The following is a 26,623-nucleotide window of genomic DNA, read 5'->3' as shown; positions in this document are numbered from 1 at the left end:
TTTGAACATCTAGCAATGCTTGGGTGGAGGGATCTTCCACTTGTTAAAGAAGAAGCCCATGTTATCTTGACTTTTAAACATCTAGCAATGCTTGGGTGGAGGGATCTACCACTTGTTGAAGACGAAGCCCTTGCATTGTCTTTTTATCTATCTACACTTAATGTTAGTAATGATATGATCTTGTGGCTTTAGCATTGTGTTTTGTATGTCATTTTAAATAATTTATCTGAATATGTTTTAATTGGAACATGTCTTGTGAAATATTTTTACGTTTTTGAAATAGACTATCTTGAGGATAATATATCCTAAACATATTTCTTAAACTCTTTATACTTTAGAGTAAAATATTCTAAGGATTATATCTAAAAAATATGTTTTTAAGTTCAATCGTGCATTGAGATAAACTATTTTAAGGACAATATATCCTTGAATCTAAAGTGTTGACAAATATTTCTAAGAAAAATCAATTTGGTATGTTTTTAACATAACACATCCAAAATGGTTTTAAACTTCCTAAAGTAAGATATGTTAAGCATAATATATCTATGAAATAAATTCCCAAAACTTATCATATTAAAAAAATATAATATTTGAGGTTGGTGTATTGTAGAGAACATGCCCTTAATATATTTGGAAAAATATCTAGAAAATATATGTTTAAAACCTCTATAATTGAGATTTGACACAATTGAGCCGAAAGATCATATTCAAATAAAATGCAAAGGAAAGATCATATTTCAAATAAAATGCAAAGGAAAGATCAGGTATAAAAGTGTACCTCCGCAGATGATAATAAATTGACAAACTTACACACGATGTCCCAATTGCTGGTCTTTTTATTCACCATGCTTTTGAGATTTTCTAAGTTAAAAAACAACTTGGTAATATCTATATACTTAGCGACCTGGCCGATTTCCGATCTGTTAAAACAAAGTTAGATAATTCTGGCGATAAAGCCCATTTACTGACGATAGACCCTGCTTACTAGCGATAAAGCCTATTTTCTAGCGACAAGGCCATTACTTGAGAGACATGCAAATGTCTCAACCTTGGATAAAACTGGGGAAAGTCCCAAACGTGTGGACATGAAATTGCCAAAACTTTAGATAACATGAAAATGTTATAAACCTTAGATAACATGAAAATGTTATAAACCATATGTGTGACACGTCTGCCACTTATCTTAAGGATTCGGTATATAGCCAACAACAAACGGATTATCAGCTGGTCTGGTCCGCCTGCCTCGAACTATATCCGAATCATCGTGCGCTCCAGGCGGCGTTAGAAAGGTGAAGACCTTTAAACCTTAGAAGATATCAGGAATATCATATTCATGCGCTCCAGGCGTTCGTTAGAAAGGTGAAGACCTTTAAACCTTAGGAGATATCAGGGATATCAGATTTGTGTGCGAGGTGATCAGCTTCTGACTGTTGTCAAGATAAAATATCCTTAGGATAACTACAAAACACTAAGCTCTTGATGAAGGGTGGGTGTTAGCCTGGCTAACACCCCTCCGATGCTTAAGTCAGTAAACTGGCCCCTTTTCCTGCTTCTGAATCAATCAAGTAAGGACCTTCCCACTTTGGAGCTAGCTTTTCATCTGCTGGGTTAGTGGTATTTTGAAATGCCTTTCTTAACACCATATCTCCTACTTGGAATCTTTGAATTCTGATATTCTTGTTGTAGGACTTGGCTTTTCTTTGTTGGTATGCTGCCATTCTGATCCTGGCGAGATCTCTGAGTTCATCAATGGTATCCGGGTCTTCAGTAAGGCTTTGGTTGTTGGACTCAGTATCTTGGATACTGGTTCTTGCTGTCGGGATCACCATCTCTGTAGGGATAACAGCTTTGGCCCCAAACACCAAAGAGAAAGGTGTTTGTCCCGTTGCATTTTTTGAAGTGGTCCTTTCAGCCCAAAGAACAAATGGTAGTTCTTCAGCCCATTTTCCCTTCTTGGATCCCAATTTCTTCTTCAAATAGTTGATGATGATCTTGCTACTAGATTCTGCTTGACCATTAGCTTGAGGATGCATTGAGTTGAAGTCGCCATCTTGATTCCCCAACTTTCACAAAAGTTGGTTGTTCTACTACCGATGAACTATAATCCATTGTCGCAAACAATCTCTACCGGGATACCAAATCTACCGGGATACCAAATCTTGTCAGGATATTGCGTTTGATGAATGAGATCACATCCTTTTCTTTAACTTGGACAAATGCCTCTGCTTTGATCCACTTGGAGAAGTAATCTGTCATGGCCAGCATAAAGACTTTTCCACCAGGAGCCTTGGGCAGCTTTCCCACAATATCCATTCCCCGTTTCATAAATGGCCACGGGGATATGATAGGATATAATGGTTCAGCTGGTTGATGCAATATGTTGCTATGTCTTTAGCAAGCACCACACTTCTTGGAGAAATCCATTGCATCTTTCTTCATTGTTGGCAAGAAGTAACCTGTCCTCAGTATCTTGGATATTAAGGGTCTGCCCACATTGAGGTTTCCACAATCACCTTCATGTATATCCTTAAGAACTTCTTGTGCTTCATGATACTCTAAGCATCTCAGGTATGGACCTGCAAGTGATTTTCTATACAAAATATTATTTAGGATAATGTACTGGGTTACCTTCATTCAGAAAGCTCTGGGATTTTCCCCTTCTGGGATCTCGTTATCCTGAAGATACCGCATTATGGGATTGGTCCAAGATACTGGATTATCCTTAGGATTTGAAGGCTCCAAGACTTCGTGTTTCTCTTTTATTGCTGGAGTCAAGATATGCACAATAGTTATCTTGACATCACCTGGTATCTTGAGAGCTAATGCCAAATTTGCTAAGGCATCCGCTTCAGTGATCTCTTCCCTTAGTACATGTACTATATCAAATGTTTTGAAACACATAGCTAATTGTTTAACTATTTCTAAATATTTCACTAAGTTTCTCCATTTACTACATAAGAGCCATTAAAATGGTTAGCTAATAATAATGAATCAACATAAAGTTGAAGATACCTGACCTTCATATCCTTAGCTAATTGCAAACCAGCTATTAGGGCTTCATATTCAACCTCATTATTAGTAGCCTGAAACTCACAAGATATAGATAAGAGGTATAATGTCCCCCTGTGGAGATTTTAGCAGGATACCTAGACCTGTTCCTCTTATGTTAGAGGCACCATCAGTATGCAAGGTCCAACTCTCCTTGACCTCCAATTGCCGAACTTCTTTTTCTACTTCTCTGAGTATATCCTGGATAAAATTAGTCACAAAGTCGGCAAGTGCCTGAGATTTGATGGCTGTCCTTGGCTCATACAAGATATCGTATGCACTAAGTTTTACAGCCCATTTTGCCATCCTACCTAACATTTCTGGTTTTTTCAAAACAGCTTTAATAGGATAATTAGTCTTTACATGAATAACATGAGTTTCAAAGTAATGTCTTAGTTTAGTAGAAGCCATTATAAGTGCTAAAATTAACTTTTCAAGATAAGAATAGCTGGATTCAGCATCTAGTAGACTTTTACTTACATAATATATCGGATGTTGTTGACCTTCATGATCTTTGACCAAGACAATACTTATTATACTCCCCGAGACAGCTAAGTACAAAGATAATGGTTCACCGTCAACTGGCTTCATCAAGAGTGGTGCTGAGGATAAGTATTCCTTCAGGGATACCAATGCCCTTTCTTACTTCTCTCCCCATTCGAACTTTTGATTCTTCCTCAGGATATCATAGAAGTTTTTACATTTCTCCAAAGATCTTGAGATGAATCTGTTGAGAGCATCAATTCTTCCGGTCAATCTTTGGACATCTTTGACATTTTTTGGTTATTTGATATCCAGGATAGCCTTGATCTGCTCTGGGCTTGCTTCTATTCCTCTTTTGGTGACCATGTATCAAAGGATTTTTCCTGCTTTGACCCCAAAGTGACACTTGGCTGGATTCAACTTCATGTTGTATTCATCCAGGATGTCAAATGCTGTTGCCAAGTCTTTGAGATGATCCTCAGCCTTCCTTGACTTTACCACCATGTCGTCTATGTAGACTTCCATCGTGTCCCCCAGCTGGTCTTTGAACATCATGTTGACTAGCCTCTGGTATGTTGCACCTGCATTTTTTAGTCCAAAAGGCATTGAAGTATAACAGTATATACTTGTGGGAGTCATAAAGGATGTATCTTTTTGATTTGAAGGCTCCATTTGAATTTGCTGAAATCCCGAGGATGCGTCCATGAAGGTTAGCAGTTCATGGCCAACAGTTGCATCCACCATCGAGTCAATGTGTGGGAGTGGAAATGGTTCTTTTGGATAGGCCTTATTCAGGTCTGTGAAGTCCACACACACTCTCCACTTTCCATTCCTCTTCTGGACTACAACTAGATTGGCCAACCATCTAGGATATTTGACCTCTTATCATCTTGGTATTGAGTAGCTTCTGCACTTCTTCTAGTATGATAATGTTTCTCTCAGGAGCAAACTTCCTTCGCTTTTGATGTACCGGCCTGAAAGATTTATCTATACCAAGTTTATGAGTAATTATGGATTTAGAGATACCTGTCATATCTTCATGTTTCCAGGCGAAGGTAGAAGCTCTTTTCTTTAGGAAGGATACCAATCCTTGTTCAATATCCTCAGGCATACCCGATCCTATCAAAACTTTGATCTCGATATCTTGAGGATCCAAGGATACTTCCTTCACATCCTGATCCCTAGCTTGCAGGACCTCCCCTGGTTGTTTCTGTAATTGCTATGCTTGAGTAGGGTTCGTAGTCCACTTCATTGATGAAGCATAACATTCCTTGGCATTTTGCTGATTGCTTTCTATCTTGATGACTCCCCAAGGACTTGGGAGTTTCACACATTGATGATAAGTTGAGGGTACTGCCTTCATGCTGTGAATCCAGGGCTTGCCTAATATCACATTACAGCAAGACAATGAGTCAATAACTAACAATTTTTGTAGAGAATTAGTTCGCTCAATATATATTGCAAGTTTGATTTCTCCTGGAGTATTCTTGGTCTTGCCACTGAATCCTACAAGGACTGAGGATTTTGGGATAATCTCTGTTTTCGGGATATCTATCTTTTTCAAGGCATCCATTTGGATAATGTTCACCGAGCTTCCTCCATCGACGAGTATACCGCGCACAAAACAGTTAGCTATACATAAAGTGATTACCAAACCATCACGGTTGGGATCCACAAGATCACATCGATCCTCCTCATCTAAGGATATGATTCTTTGAGTTGTTAGACTGGAAGTACGGAGAGGTCTTTCTCCGTTGTCCATCTTTGTTTCTTTGGAACGCTTCTTAGCTACTGAATACGAGGTTCCGCAGATGTCAGATCCTCCCGAGATAAAGGATACAACCTTAGCTCCGGGTGGTGGAGAAGGTGCCCTTTCAAGTATCTTGACAGAATCTTGACTCTTGTTCTTGTCTCTTCCAAACAGTTCCTTCAGGTATCCTTTGCTGAGAAGGTATCCTATTTCATTTTGAAGTGCTATGCAATCTTCAGTGCGATGGCCAAAGTCTTCATGGAATGCACACCATTTGGACTTGTCTTTGCTGAATCCGGGTTTTTCGTTTTTCTTGGGCCATCTAGCCTTGTCACCTAAATCCTGCATGACACATATCACACCACCAATATCAATGTTAAAACAATGTTCGGATATTTTAGTATACTCTTCGTCATCTTCGTCTTCTTCCACAGCATTTATCCTAGGATTATCCTGCTTGGAATGAGGCTTGGGCCTAGAGAACTTCTGTGGAGTGTCTGACTTTTTGTTGGTAGACTCATACTTCGGGATAACCAATCTTTCATGAGCCTTCTTGTCATCTTCTAGCCGAATGTATCTGAATGCTCTGTTTCTTACTTCATCGAGATTCCTGCATGGAGTCATGACAAGGTCGTCATAGAAAGGAGAATCCTTCTATAGTCCCATCTTGAAGGCTTCGACAACAGCTGCCATGTCAAGGTTGGAGATTTCTAAAGCTTCCCTGCTAAATCTGGTTATGTAATTCCTTAAGGATTCATGGTTATGCTGAACAATTCTATATAAATCACCTATTATTTTCTCAAAAGATCTACTACAAGAAAATTGATTATTGAACAAGTTAATCAAATGAGCAAATGAAGTAATAGTGTTGGAAGGAATACTTAATAACCATTTGATGGCCGGTCCCGTCAATGTTGAACCGAATCCCTTGCATAGGCAAGCCTCTTTGATGTCAATGGGGATGGGGTTGATCTCCATAATTTCTCTATGCTGAGCTACGTGTTCCTTAGGATCCGTGATGCCGTCGTACAGCTTCATGCTGGGAGTTTTGAACTTCTTGGGGATTTCCACGTCACATATAGGCCAGGTGAACCTGGATAACCTGTGGCTACCTGCGGGAACTTCAGCTATGGGACGTATTATCCACGGGATACTGGAAATCATATCCTTCATTTTCTGTAATTCCCTGGTTACCTCGGGGGATATCCCCTTATCCTGCACAGATCCACGGTTAGTGTATAACTTTGCATTAAATAAATTGTTACCGAGATCATGGTTAGGTCTCTGGTATCCTGAGCCTTGGCGACTAGTTCCTCCGTTGAGGGTATCCCCAGGAAAAGGTGACTTCTGCATAGGGATATCATCCCCAACATGCACTTCAGAGGACACCATGGGAGATCCTGATGAAAATATGCCGGATGGCATGGTTGATCGAGGCTGCATGTTGACGGAGTCTGGCCTCATTGGTCTGGATAACTCCGAGGATACCGGAGGGTGAATTCCCCAGTATCCCGACTGCTGCTGAGATGGAGTCCTTGTTGATTATGTCACCAAGGATCTGGGATTCTGAAGGATAGATGATCCTAGAGAACCAAAATCAAGAACCCTGGGCATGATTGGAGTAGCCTCCTGCCCTGGCTTCTTTTTGATCCCTTCAATCTCCTTAAATAGCCTTGAGTTGGTCTTTTCTTGCTGCTCCATGTGCGTTTTGACATGTTTAAGCAAAACTGTCATTGTTAGAAATAACCGGGTCTACCCATGTAGAGGATCCCGTGTATGGTAGAAGTTCTCCTCTGGGCTGAGTGTTCTTCTTCGGTACTGGTGCAGGTCCTGGGTTGACATTTGAAGTAGCGGTGACCACCGGAGCAATGACTGAACTGGTTTTTGGTTGTGAGGCCATAATGAAGGGAATGAAAGTGATTGAGAATGAAACAAAGGGATTTAAAGGATTATAGCACCGTTTTCCCCACGGTGGGCGCCAAATTGTTTTGGTCTAAAATTAACAATAGTGACTTTACAACCAAATTAGTAAAATGGGACTAGGTTCTTGTAAAAACGACTTGAACACAGAGATTTGTTGTGAGGAAAAAACCCGTTATCCTGAGGATAACAAGAAAAAAACCCCGGGCGGTGAAAACTGTCACCAGCAGTTTATTAATAACGAAAATCGGTTACACGAGTACTAGTAAGTCTCGTGTGTCTAGAGTGTGTGTCATGATCCAGTGTTTAGCTCTATTTATACACAAAAATAGCTAACAAGAATTCCTATAATTAAGGAAACAGAAGACTAAATCAATTAACCGTTAATTCCCACGTTTAAGCACGTTTTCCTTTTTAGCACACCCTATTAACTTCAAGTCCGGGTCTTTAGGCAATCATGGCGACATCAATTGACCAAGTAAAGAAGGAAAGGCTGCAAACAAATTGTTAGTTATATAACATATTTAGGGTACCTGTTACCTTGGAGGATACCGTATTCTGGAGTTATCCTGAACATAATGCTTGCTAAGGATGCCGAAAATCCGAGCCCTAACAAAAATTATGATGAGGCCAGTGATGAAATTGCTGAAGAAGGAACCTCAAATACTCTGAAAATGTTAAATGAAGAATATGAGGAAGAAATGGAAGTGTGGGATGCTGTAGAAGAGGGGGAGTCTGAAGCTGAAGAAGAAACCCCAGAGCAAATAGAAAAGAGAAAACAATATGGGAAAGGGATAGCTCATACAGATGAAGATCTACATCCGACAGCTGCTCTCAAAATAACATCTGGAGATGAAATCTTGGAGAAAAATGATGTGGTTCATCCAGATATAGCTAAAGTGGAGTCTGTCAAAACAGCAATAAAGATCATGAATGGCTGTTGAAGAAGAAGAGGAAATTCCTTAGGAAGTGTTAGAATCTTTGATTGAAATGAAAAAGAAAGAAGAAGATGAAGAAAGACCAAGGAAATTAGTTGATGAGGCTCTGGGACGACAATGGAGAAATTGAAAGAGGGTCAAACTGAACAATCTGAAAACCTAACTCCTATTGCACAAACTGAAGATGAGCCCAAACTTGCACAGACTGAGCCTGAGACTGTAAAAACAGAGCAGCACGAGCTTGAATTAGGTCCAACTATTGCAGAACAAAGTCAAAGATAGTCTGGGGGATTTACTTTTGGAATGCTCACCAAATTGGTTGTTTTGAAAATTTATCATAACATTTTAAAGAATCCTGAAAGACATGATCCTAAGATTGTGGCTGCTACAAGAAAGACTCAAAGAGAAATGCAACAAAGAAGCAGTGAGCCACAAGCTGAAGTTATATCAGAACCTACGATCAAAGAAATATTGGATGAGCCTATTCAAGAGGTCTTTGAACCAATGGTCACTGAACCAGTCATGATTGAAGAACCTGAGACTGAAGTTGGAGTGTCAACTAAAAGAAAAGAAACTTCAGAGACTAATACTCCAAGTGTCAAAAGGTAAAAGACAACTAGGAAAGTCTATACAAGAAAAGAAAAATCTAAGGTGGTTGATAAGCCCAAAGTTGTTGATGAGCCAATAGTCAATAAAACTGAAGAACCCATGATTGAGGCTCTACATAACTTAGATGAACAAATTGAAGTTGAGGAAGACGAAGAGAGGCTAAAGACAGATCCAAAAATCATATTCCTCATGCAATGTGGACTGAAGTTTGAAGATCTCAAGAGAATGACCAAAAATGAGATTGAACAAATGGCGGAGTTGAAGGCCAAAGAAAGGGAAGAAAGACTAAAAAGGGCAGAGGAAAGAGAAAAAGAAGATAAGGACTATCTGTTGAGTCTTGAATATGAACCAAGACACGTAGAAATGATGACCACGGAAGGTGTTGCAGAGGCTGCTGAAGGATGGAGAAGTAGAGAAACTAGAAGAGCCTTCCTGCTGCAAGCTAGACATCCTCCCTCCTATCTAAACCGCCAACCCTTTGAAACTCTTGATAGAATGTACAAAAATGCCTTGGTTGATGATACTGCAGAGTTTGTACAGAAGGTGAGGAGAAGAGAAGATGAAGGAAAGACATTATTTGAAGAATTGAAAAAGAAACACCAAGATATCAAGTATCTTCAAATGCATGGATACAACTATGATCACATCAAAGACTTATCCATTGATGAGTTAAAAGAAAAGGTCAAGAGAGTGGAATAGTCCCATGAGGAAGAAGAATGTCCTATGGGCTGTAACAAAAAGAAGAAAGAAAAAGAAAAACAAAAGAAAAGAGAAGAAGAGGCTAAACAAAAATATCAAGAAATGAGGAAGAAATACAAGAAAGATGTGAGATTTTTTGTGGAAAACAGGTATGATTTTGAAGCTGTAAAAGACTTATCAACAGAAGAATTGCAAGAGAGAGTAAGACGGGTAAAAGAAAATCATGAAATGAAAAGAGTGAGATTGCAGATTGATAGGGATAATAAGAGAAAGGAGGAAGAAGAAAAGGAAAAGACAGAAGCTGAAAGGGAGAAATCAGAAGCTGTTGAGTGGTTTAAAGACCCTGAAAGAGTGCAAACAATGAAAGATATATTAATCAAAAAGGGGATGAAAGAATCTGAATTTCAAAGCCTGCCTCATGAAGATCTAATGGAAATATATCAAAGAGAGCATAGGCTATTTCTGGAAGTGGAAGAAGAAAGGAAGAGAAAAGAAAGAATGGAAGCAGCAAGACATGCTGATCAGCCAATCAACACACCAACTGAAGAACAAAAGGATGAGATGATGAGTGTGTTGTGCAGGAGAGGTGCACAGATTGAGATTTGATATTGAACGGTGGAGAGGAGATTAAGAGGCTATATGAAGAATCTGAAAGAGAATTTGGGAAGAAAGTCCCATCAACTAGTTCTAGTGGACTTGTTATAAGATCAGAGATAGTGAGGCCTGAAGCTACACAGAGAAATCTAAATATGCCCATTCATCTCTATTTTGACAAAAGATCAAGAACTCTGAGTGTCATCACTGAAGATGGTAAAGAGACATAGATAATATTCAGGGATGACTTCAGAAGCTTCTCAAGAGAACAGTTAGAAAAGATCGCTCAGCTGGACTTATATGATAATCAACAAAGGAACACAATTGCTGGCCAACAAAGAATGATCTATCTAAATTCTTAAAGGAACAATCTGAAAAGGGAGTTCCATTCCTTAACCAAAGACAAAGAAAGTCTCAAACAGAAGTAGAGAGGGAAAGAAAGAGAAAAAGACATGGTGAAGTAAAATTATCAGAGCTATCCCTCAGGGAGTCCAAGAAAGGGGGAACTCAAAAGGCCAGCAGCTCAAGCTCCAAAAGACAAACATTGAGAGAGTGTTTGGCTATGAGAAGAGAGATGAAGGAGCCCAATTCAAAGGTCCAACAAGATGGAAAAATTGCTCATCTCACTTACAATAAGAAAAGTGACTCTATCACTCTAAGAAACCTTCATGGACGAACCATAGCTGTAGTTGAGCATGACTCAGAGTTGCAATTCATACGTATCTAGGATCGTCAGGACATCATTGATGCAGATGTTCCTTTAGACTCTGATGATGGTATAGAATTAGAGATGTTCAAGCAAAGGGTTGCAGCAGTAAGACTAAAAAAGACAAAAGATGCTGAAAGGAGCCAAGGCAGCAGATAGCAGGGATGGAGCAAATGGATGATCTAATTACCCTTGTCTATCTTTTGAATTGTTGTTTTTGTGTATTTTGATTACGATTTGTATTTTGAATGATATCTAAATTTGATGTGTAATGCCCAAGTGGCAGAATTCCCTTTATGTAATGTAATGACTTTTGCTTAAATTGACTATATTTAGAAAATTGATGCATTTGTAACTATATGCAAGTATGTTTTGCTGCATCTTAGCTAGTTCCAATCTAGGGGAGATTGTTGAATCGGATTTTAACAAAGGAAGATTGTAATCTTCTAAACCTCTTCAAAGAATAGGCTAAGTATGGACTACGAGCAAGCTTGGACGTTCGAGCATGGTTTTACTACCTCGAGCATGGTATCCTATGGATATAAGAACTACTTCAGTGAATTCTTCTAAGTGTTGAAGGCTTCGAGAAAGCTACACTTCATCAAGCAAGAGTGTTCTTCATCGAGCATGGATTGCCAATCGAGCAAACATCTTGATTAGTCTAGCTTAAATCAAGTGTTCCGAGCACATTGGTGGGTCGAGCATGGATTCAATAAAGGATGATATCAAATGTTCTAAGTGTAGACTTCGAGCATGGTTTAGTCCTGAGCAAGCTTTACATCCGAGTATGCTGAAGATTGTTCTCAATAAGTCATTAAGGCAGGATTGAAGATATCAAGAAGAACATGCTTGCTCGAGGGACTTATTCGAGCAAAGCGAAGATTAATCATGAAGATTGAAGTGTGCTGGAGGAGAATATTTTCTATCTGAAAATATTCTAAGTAAAGTATGCTCGAAGACTTGCATCGAGCATGCTGTGCATATCAAGTCTGCCCGACCAAGACATATCATACTCGAAGACTTGTTTACACTTGTATTTATTTTGTCATTCATTATGTAATGATTAGGGTATTCTAAAAGGAATGTCAGGGCCTATAAATAGTGTCCAAGGTTTCTATTTATTTTAAGCATGGATAAGGCACATAATACTAGAGCACAAACATTCCAACGAATATTCCTTTTGTGTATCCTAGTACCGCCACCGCCGCCTTAATGAAACCCTAGACCCTCCTTTCACTGTTCCATTAACAATACATTTAATAGAGTGAATCTTTGTCTTTGATCTTTATTCATACCTGAGCGTTTACATACAAAAAGTCCCTAAAAATATAACGATTGATTACGTGCGAATGAATAGTGAATAGTATTGATGACATTAAGCGGACATGGTATGAATACCAAAACATAATGAAACTACACACCACAACACGCTTGTACAAATACGATGTGTACTGTTAAACATAACAAGTTGGCGGAATAACATGGTCTTTAATGGCCATAGGTGAATAACGTTGTTTGTAATGGCCATGGGTGAATAACGTGGTCTTTAATAGCCATGGGTGAGTAACTTGGTCTGTAATGGCCATGGGGATAACATGGTCTGTGACGACTATGAGAATAACGTGGGCAGTGGAGGCCACGAGGATATTGTGGGTGGAAGGGGGCCATAGTGTTTGGTGATACGTGATAAATACTATATATGTGTATGTCTATATTCATGTTATGTGAATAGGCGTTGGAAATAATGTGGTGTAGGAGATACTAATTATTTGTGTATATACTGTGTAATTTTGGATTTCACGTGGAACCGTTGTGGGCGGAAGGGTGGCCACAGTGGTTGATATTACGTGGAACCGTTGTGGGCAGAAAGGGGGGCCACAGTGGTTCATTTTATGTGGAACCGTTGTGGGCAAAGGGGGTCCATAGTGGTTGATTAAACACGGAATTTGGAAACATGTAGTACAAACAAACAATCACGATTTTATCGTAATTTCAAATTTTATTTTATAAACTTACATGCAGGCATATGTACACACAGAGACACAGCTGTACATATATACAAACGTAAATACAATTTTAATATACACGCGTACATACAAACTATGACTGTGTGGTACGCAGTACTGATTTCGTTAAAACTTATGAAACTCACCAAGTATTCGTAGTTGACCTTTTCTTTAAACATGCTTTTCAAGTAATCAGAAAGGTGGAGTAGATTGCTTATGTGTTACATGTTTGGATTGTGATCGATGCTGTGAGTATATGAGTTAGAAGTAAAGTAGTTGAAGAGCTAGTTTTGATTGTATCACCTAGTTTGTAAAAGACGTTACAACGATGTAATATATTGTAAATTAGTTAGTAACGTTTCTTTATGAACAATGTATTTGATACCAGTTGTATCCGTTACATTTCCGTTTTACGCTTCCGTAAATCGCTTAACGGGGTATGAGAGAAGTTGGTATCAGAGCCATTAGTTATAAAGGATTAGGTTATCCCCTAGGATACCTATAATATAACAGTAGGCTCGCTTATATCTAGGAAACATAATAATGAGTAACGATAGATGCTGATGGATGCCCGGATGAACTCGAAGGGCAAGTGAGTTATTATGGTACGGAACATAATAACAGACTTGCCTGTACAAGGGAATTCGGGGAAAAGTCGCTGGACATACAGATAGGTAAAGAAGGCAACATACGTGTATAAAGGTAATGTGAAGTATATATGCAACGTGCATACGTGGTTATCTGAAACGAGGTATATGGATACTTGTACGTACAGTACTACTGGCAATATTGAATCTCATCATAACGAATATTATATTTGGTTATAATCAATACTAATTCCTATTATGATTAAAATTATATTGTATCAAAAATTATATTATATTTTTATTTTACCTGTTCATAAAAAATAAAATATTTAATTTCGGCACTAATTAATAATATCCTTTACGCTGATCTAAGCTATCGAAAAACATTATCTTCTGATTAATGATTGCACCGAAAGAGGTCGAGATCGAGTAGTTTTACGATTGATGAAGAACCGGTGTTGCCTGTAAACGAGATTACGAGAATGTTAAACGAGTTCAAACTAAATTAGGTGATGTGACGGAACCGCAAAGGGGCTTAATATACAAGGCCCAGGAACGAACCATGGGACGTGTAACCTATAGACAATAATTTCAAAAGAATATATATGATACTTCTCAGTCTGGATCTAATCTTATTCTATACACTCGTTTTCGAATAGTGAACTAAACATTTTTCCGTCAGTCTCTCCACTCTCGCCTTTCTAGAACAAACACTATTCCTAGGAAAGTACCTAGTGATGAGTCCGATTTATCAAATTATAAGTATAATAACTACCTGATTGAGTCCCCAATTTTATAACAGACTGTAACCACCAGTACATACAATATACTAACGATATTTCAAAATGAAATATTAATAATAATAATTTCCTTTACATATCACCAGTACAACTAACTCTGATGAACCTCCTTAACTAGCAAACTCTTCGAACCATCTATGAACGAGAACCTTCAACCTTTCCTATATTTTGCTATTCCAATTGGTTATTATAGGAGAGAAACCTCATGCTCACGAATTGATGACGTGATTGACTGGAATGGGACATACTTACCCCACCAGTAAATTACCACTTTTAGTAAACCCAACATGATTGCGTGTACCGAATGACCTAGGAAAAGGAATATATTCTATAGTTATATTTAACAACCCCTATGGCTATAGTGGAATATACGAGTGCATTCCTATTATAAAATACTGATTAAACACATAACGGCCAGATACCTACGTACGGGAGAGACCAAACAAAAACAAATACCCAATGAGGGATTCGTACTGAGATAATTGTTGTGCAAGTGTGAACCATTCATGATTGTATAATTTATACTTGGATAGATAAGGATAGTACGATATTGTTTTATATAGCCTTCGATACCCCATGCAAGCATCTAGTTGTGTGCTATGTTGATATGGGGGACGATTTGGATAATTCATTACGAACATTGACCCTTGCTGGGATAGAATTACTTGTCATTAGGTGACAACTTTCAATATATATACAAACTTTGGCCTTTGTTAGGCTAACTTTATATACTATCCTTAGTATACAAACTCGAGAACAGGTCTGTGTGATACATACGTATTAATTGAATACCTGATTGGTTGTTAATGTGATTCCTTTTGTGATTAGTTTCGTAAGTGAACTTTGTTAATTGTGGGGTAACTGGTTATTGTTATAGAATGGCCCCGAAGAAAGTAAACACGTTCTCTAAGGCAGATGTAGCCGAGATGATCGCTCGGCAACTACAAACAGTACTTTCGACTATAGCAGCACAATTCGCTGCCGGTATTAATAAAACTATGAATACAAATCAAGTGCCGAACATTAATGCGGCCATAAATGCTAATCCCCCTGACAAATACAACCACAAATGCTCCCCCGATAAACACTGATACAGTCACAACTAATACTCCCCCGTTGAATGCTAATATTATTCTCAATAATGATAATCCCCCACCGAACTTGAACAATAGTGGTAACAACCAAAATCCCCAGCAACACGGTTATCAACTTAAGAACTTCATGCTATGTAAACCTATGGAATTTAGGGGTATTGAAGGACCAAATGGATTGGTAAAGTGGATCGAAAAGACTGAATCCATCATTAATATCACTAACTGTCCACCAAATTGTATTGTCAAATTTGCCACATCTACGTTTATGGACCACGCGCTTATGTGGTGGAATACTGTGGTGCAAATTCGGGGACAAGAGGCAACCAATTGTATGTCTTGATCATAACTTAAAAATCTTATGATAGAGCACTTTCGTTCGATAAACGAAAACCAGAAATTAGAACAAGAACTTTGGAATCTAGAAATGAGGGGTGCAGATAACCTGGAGTATACCCACCGTTTTAATGACTGGCTCATCTAGTCCCATGGTTAGTCACCCGGGAATCTATACGTACTGAATGCTACATTTGGGGTTTAGCCCCAGAAGTCAGGAGTTTGGTTAACGCAACTGGCCCCGTAACTTTCGAAAATGCCGTATTGCAAGCCGACATTGTAAATTCTGATTTGGTTAGAAGTGGTACACTGAGAATGCCTAGAGAATCATCTTGTACAAAACGAACCGAGTATGAGGCGAAGTTACAAGGAAGACAACTGAATAAATGTGCACGCACCATGATACAAAATTACGCCATTACCAGTTCTGATGTGAAACAAGAGAAGTACAAAGGACTTTTACCAAAGTGTGGAGAATGTGGTTATCATCATATAGGTGAATGTCGAATAAACGGGTGTTATAGATGTGGAAAGATTGGACATTATGTCCGTGATTGTAAAACCATTGTAAACACTATGAACCAGCCATCTCAAATACAACAATTGCACCACCCAGGACAACCTCGACCACAACCAATACAATTAACCCAACCTATCCTAAATCAACCTACTTGCTATGAATGTGGTAGTACAAAGCATTTCAAAAGAAACTGCCCCAAATTAAGTGGAGATCAAGCATCGATGATTAACCAGACTAAAGGTCGCTTTCGTGATTGACTCTAGTTGAGCACGCACATATTTGAACGTAATAGCAGGTACATTCACAATTTCTGACTAGTACGCTTCAATTTAAATGACATGTGTACCAATAAGAAGTTCATTTTGTTAACTTCCTACCCTAAAAATATATATATATTGATTAGTAAATTAATAAACCTTTATGACATAGAACTCTCTAACGGTAAATCTATAACCCGGTTAACCAAATAAACCGAAATTGTTCTTTCATTCTAAACAACCAACCATTCCTTATTAACCCACTCCCGGTAGAGTTAAGAAGTTCTGGTGTAATAAACATGGACTAATTATTTGAGATCAGAAATGGAAATCGTATATAAAGACAAAACTGTCAAAATACCTCTTCCAAATAACGAAATGATCGAAATACAAGAAGGAGGCCTCAGAATCGAAAATGCCTTTCATATCCTATCTTAAACTAGATATTAAAACAGTTACATCTAAGAGTTCATATAAACCCTAGCGAGATGAAAACTTTTTCAGTATTACTTAAACCTTGTCCTCCAAATTCAAAAGGGACCGAGATTATGAAAAGAAAAGGAAACGAAGTAATAGCATATACCCCCCAATGACTAAACACGAAGGAGAAGAACTATACTATCCGTAACTAGAAATATGGAACGATTGCTTCTATACCCAAGATCTGGGGGCATTACTTGTATACTAATAACGGTACGAGTTACACAACAGTAAAGACCTACGAGTTATAAGTAATCAAAACAAGTTAAATAAGAGGCAATGGAGATTGGGTGGAATTGTTAAACAATCATAACTGTGAAAACCAAAGAAATTCCGCACAACAAGAACCGAAACTTGAACTTCAAAATTTTATAGCCTCAATAACCGGATGATGAACGAAGGTCAGACCAAATGTTTGGTTAGACTGAGTACTAGTGTAAAGATGTAAGGGAAATTTATGAAGGAACTGGTGTGAGAAAGATCATAGGCACATGTGTTGTAAAGTTGTGCACTATAATAAGTTAAGATGGAATACTAAAGATCCTCGGGGACGTTACAATAGTTTGAAATACCCCATTGGAAGGGGGGGGGGGGAGAAACTACAATGGATCTCTTAACACATGTTCCAAAAACATCCCGAGAAAGCAATGCAAGCTGAATAATAGTTCCCTGACTAATCCACTTCGAATAGCTTCTTTTGACTTGTAACAACTACCCAACTGAAAAACTAGCCTTAACAAAATTTTATCCTTGGTGAGTTGTGTATGAAACTTTAGATCCCTAATAGACCTGAACACGGTCTGTAGTCCACTATCAAGCAATAAAACTAAATAAGCTATTAAAAATATTAGAGGAAAGTGAGACCGGTAATTTCAATCCTCGTACATTAACAGTCATAGTAATATTATGCAAGCGGCTTATATTATATTATACGAGTAAGAATGTAACTCGCCACCTTATTCAATTGAAAATTAGCGACCTCCAAAATACAAATCCGAATCGATTTTGGAAACCATGGATAAAGCTCGTAATATTAGAAACAAAATGAAAGCCGCTTGAGGCTAACCAGAGGACTATACCGATATACGTGAGAACATAACGATTCTTGAAAGTTGTTAGTTAAGTTAAAGAAACCGACGATTTGACTTGAAAATACATGGAACTATACAAAATTGCGTCGAAGGTTAACCCCGTAACATATTAAACAAAATTATCTCACTCCTGATATTTTATATATATCGAATCAAAACGAGTGCCTTACTAACAGTGCGGAATTAACAACAATTGAAAACTTTTATACAACTAAAACTCTATTAAAGGACTTGTGATAATGTTGAGTGGAGAAAATCAAACAGTTACGACACAATAAATCTCATTGAATAAAGATTGGGGGAATCCACAACAGGGAAACCAAATACATTCGGGAACAAAAGAACGAATTCCGAAGCAAATACTTATAAACTTTTCCCTAAGGGGCGTAATTGGCATATTGAATTTCGGGGATGAATTTCTTAACTGGGGGAGAATGTGACATTCGTGACAAAATCGAATATGCCTTAATATTCGTTTATCGAATAAGCGATTTATCGCTTGTTGCGTGTCAAACTAACGATTAACCGATCGGGTCTGGTTATGACCCAGATATCCCGATGGGCCATCTATAAATGATATATGTCTATTATAAGCCAACATATTGATATTAAGGCATTAGTATGATAGCAAACTAGTTAAACAAAAACATGCTCGTTTAAGTACCCGATATGATTTTAAACGCGAAAGATAGTTCCGAAACAAGCATTGTATCATCAGTTAAGCCGAAAAAGATTTACCAGACACTTGTTGGGCACGTTTTAAGCGATCCGTGAAAATATTTTTGACTTTTACAAACAAATACTATATTTTTATAAATTTATAATAAAATGGCTGAAAAACACTTGTTTTAGCACTGTTTGACGTACCCGATAAATTTTTCGCGCCAAAACCGAACCCGAACTAAATTTGGACTTGGCTTTTCAAGTCGAGCACGCAAAACGAGGCATGTGAAAAAAAAGAGACCGAAAGGACCCCTTTTGTTGGCTTTCCTTATGCAATGAGGTAAACCACCCCCCCTTTATATAATTTATCATTTCGTCATAGTTAAGCTACTTAATCAAAATATCCAGATCATGACAGCTGAGTATTCTTTGTTCATCTACTTTTCATCAAAACCTCAAGGTAACAATCAAAAACCCATCTAACCATGTAAAAACCTAAAAACTATCCAAAAACATGTTTTGATCCTACACATGGTTAGGAATCAGAATCATACTCTTTTTTGGACATAAACACGGATTAGATGGTTTAAACGAAGTTTTTACGGTTCAAAAGTTCGATTTTGAACCCTAACCGAAACCCTAATGTTCATGGCTGGTCCCTTGATTATACATGCTTGGTTTGTGATATAGGACCTGTACTTAGCTTACATAGAAGCACACGGACCCATAAACTTGATTAAGAGGGCTAAAACGGGCGAAAACCGCAAAGGTAATGCCGAATTGCTCGATTACGGGCTGTTTAGGATTCGATTGTGATGTGAATATTGTTAAGTTATAAAATTTTGCAGCAACATTAGGGACCATATGAGTGAGTCCCTGTCTAAATTTGGTAACTCTTCGACCATCTGAGAATATTTGGCGAATTTATTACCGAATTGGGATGTTTATTTAGTAAAAATACTTAAGATGATTGAAAAATAATGGAATTTTGTGGGAAACTCATATTTGGTATATTATGATCACATATGAAATTTGGGATTATTTGGAAAAGTGTAAATAGGTTTGGTGCGTTCGCGCTTATTTGAATTTTTATGGTCATTTTTGGCTCGAAAGAGATATTTTGCAAGATTGTTAGCTTCTGGAATTGCTACAGGTTATTTTGGGAACTGTTTTAGTTACTCAGGAATTTTGGAGGATTTTTCGGAAATAATTTGGTTAAAACGGATGATTTTCGAGCTAAATATAGCATATAAAATGATTTTTTTATAAATTTATGAATTAGTAAATAATTCCAGAAATATTTTTATAAAAATCTACATATTATATTTAATATGTTTCTAAATTTGGATGATCTAATGATTAACGGATAATTAATTATGCTAAATTGAAAATTAAACAAATTCAATTCTAACGAAAACCGGCAAGTTCGTGATTGACGAACCTGTTGGAATATCAGAACATAAAAAATGATCAAGAAGCATATTTTCGGATTAATTATGTAAAAACGAACTTTTTGTGAGAAATCCGGACAATTTTGATAGATTGTGCGCTTTTTTCTCCAAATCAAACTAAATAAACGGAAACGAGCCTCGTAGCGAATCCAGACCCCAAAATTGTGATCTTTCTTTTTGACTTAATAATTTTATCGACCAACACATTTACCCAAGTTTACATCCCCGTAACTGTTTACCAAACGTGTAAACGAGCAACTTGGCCGAGCTTTTAAAACAGGAAAACTGAGCCAAGTTTGATTTTAAACATTAGACATTAAACAACATCACAATCTTAGCCTATTGACACTTTCTGGGTGCTACAGCCACACCCAGACTAGCTATACAGCCCAGATTAGTATAAAGATTATAATAATATTAAAATATTAATATTATTGTAATATTGAGTATAGGGACTAAGTGATAGCAAGAGAAACGAACCCAAAGCTGACCTCTCACTGAGTGCCTACAAAACTGTGAGTTTCATGACCCCTCTTTTCAAATTGTTTATGAACTTTTTGGGGTGAAAAGCATAGTTACATACGTTATCTATCTGGAAATGGTTCAGGATATAAATTACCTGAACATTTACATACAAAAAGTCCCTACAAACATAACAATTGATTACGTGTGAATGAATGGTGAATAGTATTGATGAATGACAAATTAAGTGGACATGGTACGAATATCAAAACATAGTGAAACTACACGTGACAACACGTTTATACAAATAGGATGTGTACTGTTAAACATAACAAGTTGGCGGAATAACGCGGTCTTTAATGGCCATGGGTGAATAATGTGGTCTATAATGGCCATGGGTGAATAACGTGGTCTTTAATGGCCATGGGTGAATAACGTGGACTATAATGGCCATGGGTGAATAACCTGGTCTGTAACGGCCATGGGGATAACATGGTCTGTGACGACCATGAGAATAACGTAGGCAGTGGAGGCCACGAGGATATTGTGGGTAGAAGGAGGGCCACAGTGTTTGGTGATACGTGATAAATAAAATATATGTGTATATCTATATACATGTTATGTGAATAGGCGTTGGAAATAATGTGGTGTATGAGATACTAATTAATTATGTATACACTGTGTAATGTTGGATTTCACGTGGAACCGTTGTGGGCGGAAGGGTGGCCACAGTGGTTGATATTAGGTGGAACCGTTGTGGGCGGAAGGGGGGCCACAGTGGTTGATTTTATGTGGAACCGTTGTGGGCGAAAGGGGGTCCACAGTGGTTGATTAAACACGGAATTTGGAAACACGTAGTACGATCAAACAATCACGATTTTATCGTTATTTCAAATTTTTTATTATAAACTTACATGCATGCATATGTACAAACAGAGACACAGATGTACATATATACAAACGTAAATACAATTTTTATATACGCGCGTACATACAAACTACGATTGTGTGTTACGCAGAACTGATTTCGTTAAAACTTATGAAACTCACCAACTATTCGTAGTTGACCTTTTCTTTAAACATGCTTTTCAGGTAATCAGAAAGGTGGAGTAGATTGCTTATGCGTTACATGTTTGGATTGTGATCGATGTTGTGAGCATGTCAGTTAGAAGTAAAGTAGTTGAAGAGCTAGTTTTGATTGTATCACGTAGTTTGTAAAAGACGTTAGAATGATGTAATATATTGTAAATTAGTTAGTAACGTTTCTTTATGAACAATGTATTTGATACCAGTTGTATCCGTTACATTTCCGTTTTACGCTTCCGCAAATCGCGTAACGGGGTGTGACAGTTTTTTAGGAGAGGGACTTGGACATAGCTCAGTATTGATCTTGCCACTGCTATTGTAGACATTCTTTACATATAGCCCTTCAATATTTTCATGATTGATCATTCAAGGGCTGGTTGCAAATGCCTAAAGGAATCAAAGAGATAAATTTTTTATGTATCCTAGATTTCTACAAATCATTTTCAATGCTGAACTTAATGACTTGGCAAAAACTGGTGCAACACTGAAAGTTGAAGATCCAAATGTCTTTAAGAGAATAAGCATGCAGGCTTCTACAAGCCAATTCAATCCTAGAATTGAATTTGATACATTTCCATGGTTACCTAATAAACAAATGGAGATAATGAATTTTTCAGCATCTCCAGAACCTGAAATTGAAGAAAGTGATGAGGATGAAGAAGAGAGTGACTCAAGTAGTGATGATGATGATGATGATGGTGATGATGATGCCAATGATGGTCACAATGATGATAATGATAATGCTGATGTTGATGTGAATGTTCATGATGAACTTGTTGTGGATGAAGTGGCGAATGAACCAAATGTTAGTGATGATCAAGTATTGGAGGACATGGATGTTAATGATGTTGTCAATAAAGTGACACAAGAGATACATGTTGAGACACAACCAACCTTCCCAGACCATATTCAACCAACTGAACAATGCGTTTCTTCACCACCCCACTCACCTTTACAACATGAGCAATACATACCTGAACCCATCACTGAATCCATTCATAACCAATATATTCCTACATCACATTACTCGCTGAACAAATTATTGAACAATACTTCCCTGAACTCATTGAGTCATCTCAAATTAACCAACCTGAATCATCAACCCAATCCTAACCTGATTCACCTTTCCCATAACAACCAAACTCACCGTGATTTAATTTTTTAGACTATTCCCTTCACCAATCTTCACCTAAACCAGAACCAGAACCTAAAGCAGAACCAGAACCTACACTTGATTCATCAAACTCTTCAGAACCAACTAATGCTTATACCACCTTACTCTCAAGAAATTTTGATTTAGCCATGGAGAATTTTGACTAGAGAACAAGAAACCAAGCTCTTAAAGAAGCCCTGAGTGTTGCATTTCAAAGGATTCAAACGCTGGAAAAACTTGAGGTTGAGAAGACCTCAAATGCATCAAAACAGGGGGAGAATATTGATGTTGATGAATCTTTGAACTCAACTGGGTTAGTTTATGAAGAAAGTGAAGAAGAGCCAACACAACCAAATGCCTTGAAATTGATTGAAGATATTTATGGCATTAGTGATGATGAGGTTGTGGTTGACAATGCAGAAGAGGTTGTTAATGAAGAGGTTGAAAGTGTTAATGAATAAGATGATGCGGAGGAGGTAGATGAAGAGGTTGTGAATATGGAGATTAAGAATGTAAATGTGAATGTTTTTAAAGACAATGTCAATGAAAATGAAGTTATAGTTACTTTTGAAGTTGATATTGCTGAGGTTGTTGAAAATGATCCTAATTTGGAGATTTTGGATGGAGAACTTGGTGATTTAAATGAATATGATCCTGATTTGGATATACTAGATGGAGATTTTGACAATATAGCACCATTAGTGTTCAAAGAAGTTGGTGATGATGAGGTTGTGACTGAGACTGCAGAAAAGAATGTAGAAGAATAATTGTTTGAGGATATTGAAAATTTCCCTCCACAGAATCAATCTGAAGATATACCAGAACCTGGGGTCCTGATGCTGTGGAGAGGATAAAGATGAAGGGAAAAGAAGTTACTTTGAGTGAAAATGACTTGCATCCCCTGAATATTCCAAAACCAACCTCTGGTTATCAGTTCCTATATACTGATGATTTATCTACTAGAGCCAGCGTTGAATTTGAAAATAGGATCAAAATATTGAATGAAAGGGAATCCATAAAGTTCATGCTTTTAGAAAAAGAACTGGATGAGCAAAGGATCCTATTAGAACAATCTGAACTTTAGAAAAAGATGAGGGAAGAAGCACAAAAAAAAAATGAAGAAGAAATCCCTCAAAAGATCATTGAATCTCTGATTTATTTAAAGAAGAGTAATGATGTTGAAATTAATGCAAAGAAAAACTTAAAAGAATCTTTTTAAAAAGTAATCAAAGAATTTCAATGTAACCCTGAAACTATAAAAGGTATAGATGCAGTTTCTAAAAACTAAACTGTGCCAGACAGTGATGCTAAATAAATTACTCTAGATTTTGTAAGAAGAGTTTCAGAGAAAGTATTGAGAAAACTGTGGATGAGATCACAAAAAAGAGAATGAATGGCCAGAAAATGTTGTGTTTTATTCAAGAAAGAGGAAAAGACCCACCACAAGTGTCCGTGTTTATGATAATTCTGATTCAATTAAATCATTTCTTAAAAGGGCTGAGCATGATAAGGCCAATCAAGAAAAGCCATAGATGATTAGCCAATTAATGCAGTTCCATTAAGACAAGTGGCTCCTGATCAAAATACTGTAGATAAACATGCTGATGAAAGAGAAACTCCAAAAGAACTCAGGATTTAAATACCAAGAAGGGTAAAGAATCTTCCGATAAAACACACGAAATGGAGAGAGAAAAAGAAAAGGAACTAGTTCAAGAACCACTGAATCCAACACTAATAAGGCATTTTAGGCCTAGTGATGATTACATGTGTGTGCACAGTCTACTTGATAAATTTGACGAAAATAAAAAGTAGACCGAGACAAAAAAGGTTGATATGACTGAGCAGAATGAACCACATATTGGTGCATTATTTGATTTGACAGATAATTAAGATGATGATGTAAATGAAGAAAAAGAACCAGAGTCTGAACACACTTCACCTCATATTCATAAGACACGTCAAAAATTTGAAATTTAAAAGCAAAAATGGAGGAGATAAAAAGAGAGGATCCAAAGATCGTTTCTTTATTAAAATATGAAATTGAGTTTGATAGCATCAATAAACTAAATGACAAAGATCCTAGGTATCTGCTACACAAGAAGAGTTAAGAACATAAACAGAAAAGAATTGAAGCTAGCAGATTACTTGATCAACAACCTGAAGTAATGAAAATGTTTAATTATGATCCAGAAAAAGGAAAGAAAATGAGCTCAAAAGAAAGGACAAAACTTGTGATAGCCTTGAAAGAAAAAGAAAGAGAAGAGACTGCTAGAAGAGACTATGAGAAAAAGGATGAAGAGAAGAAAACATTGGAGAAAAGGGAGAAAGCTTTGAAGAAGTATGGTGGAATAGTTGGTTACCTAGTTGATCATGGATTCACATTTGAGTATGTGGACTCAATGACAAGACAAGAAATTGAAGAAAAGTTTTAGTTAGTAAAAAGAAAAATTGATTATGAAGGAAAAGTGGTTGATCAACAACACAAAGAAAGACGAGAAAAGGAAAGACTTGAGGCTGAAAACATTGTGCTTTCGGCTGATCAAGAAAACTTGCTCAAAGGATTATTGTGTGCAAGGGTGTAAGTGATGAAGAATCCAATAAACTTGCAAACACTCAAAGGAAACAACTATATGAGATTGAATTAAAGAAATATAGGAAAGAGTTGATGAGACAAAAAGAAAATGCTCTAGAGAATTCAAAACCTTCATCTTCCAATCCAAGCCTTGAAAAGAAAAGAAAAAGGGAAGATGTGAAGGAAACTGTTCAAGACAAACCAGGAATGGAAGAAAATGCTAATAAAGAGCAAGAATTTGATCTTGAAACAGTGAAAATGATTGAATACTTAGCTAAGAGGCAAGGAAACTTTGTTTCTTTAATCATGAGAACAAAATAAGAGATCGTAAGAATGTATGATGATGATGTTAAATATGATAGGCACATGAAATCCTTGAACTATGATGTGTATAGTACTCATGAGGACTGAGAAAGGCTCATGAGATTGCAAGAAAAAGATCAGGTTATATACCCGGAAAACCTGCATCTTCTTTCAGAAAAGGTGCATACTCAAGGGCATCTTCATCAAGACCCCTTTCTTCAAAAGCACCTATTCCTACCACCCCAGATCTATGCATGAAAAATAACTATGCCCAAAAAGTGATGTGGACTTTCCTAAGGATATGTATTTTGACCCAATAACAAAGACTTTGAAGGTGGTTATGAAAAGTGGTGATGAAAAGACAATCATTTTCAAAAATGATTTCAGAGATTTTAATGTTGAACAGTTGACAGAAATGGCTAGTCTTAGATTATTTGACTATCAATAGAAAAAAATATTTGTAGAACAAAAACAAAATGAACTGTCAAAGTATTTAAGATAGCAACTCAGAGCTGGATTTCCTATGTTTAATAAGAAAATAAATGAGTTCACTAAAGTTGAAAAGAAGAGAAGAGAAAAGAGAATGAGAGAAATCAGACTTTCAAATTACTCATTCATGCAAACTAAGGTATCAAGCAAACCCAATGAAAGAATGTATAAGCGTGAAAAGGGTTATGTAGAATCCAAGCTCACAAGTGCAGAGAAATGAAAAAATTGCTCAAATTATGTATGTAAAGAAACTTGATAATATTTTGCTAAGGAAATCTGATGGATTGCTGCTAGGATTGATAGAACAAGACTCTGAATTGGAACGTCAACATGTGGAAGATCTAACTGATATCATGGAATAGGACTTACCAGCTGATCATTCATTTTATGTAGAAATTGACATGTTCCAACAAACAGCTGCTGTAGTGAGAAATCGGAAGATCAACAAAGAAAGAAAAAAGAATCAAGAATGAAGTGGATGTAATCAAGCCTTAAAGACTATCTTTGGATTACCTTTAATTTTATTTTA

This window comes from Bidens hawaiensis, unplaced genomic scaffold, assembly GCF_021521415.1.
Source record: "Bidens hawaiensis isolate Kalapana, Puna unplaced genomic scaffold, B.hawaiensis_p1.1 tig00013688_1, whole genome shotgun sequence".
In the NCBI taxonomy this organism is placed as follows: Eukaryota; Viridiplantae; Streptophyta; class Magnoliopsida; order Asterales; family Asteraceae; genus Bidens; species Bidens hawaiensis.
The sequence above is the reverse complement of the archived record's forward strand: the minus strand, read 5'-3'. Positions refer to the sequence as shown.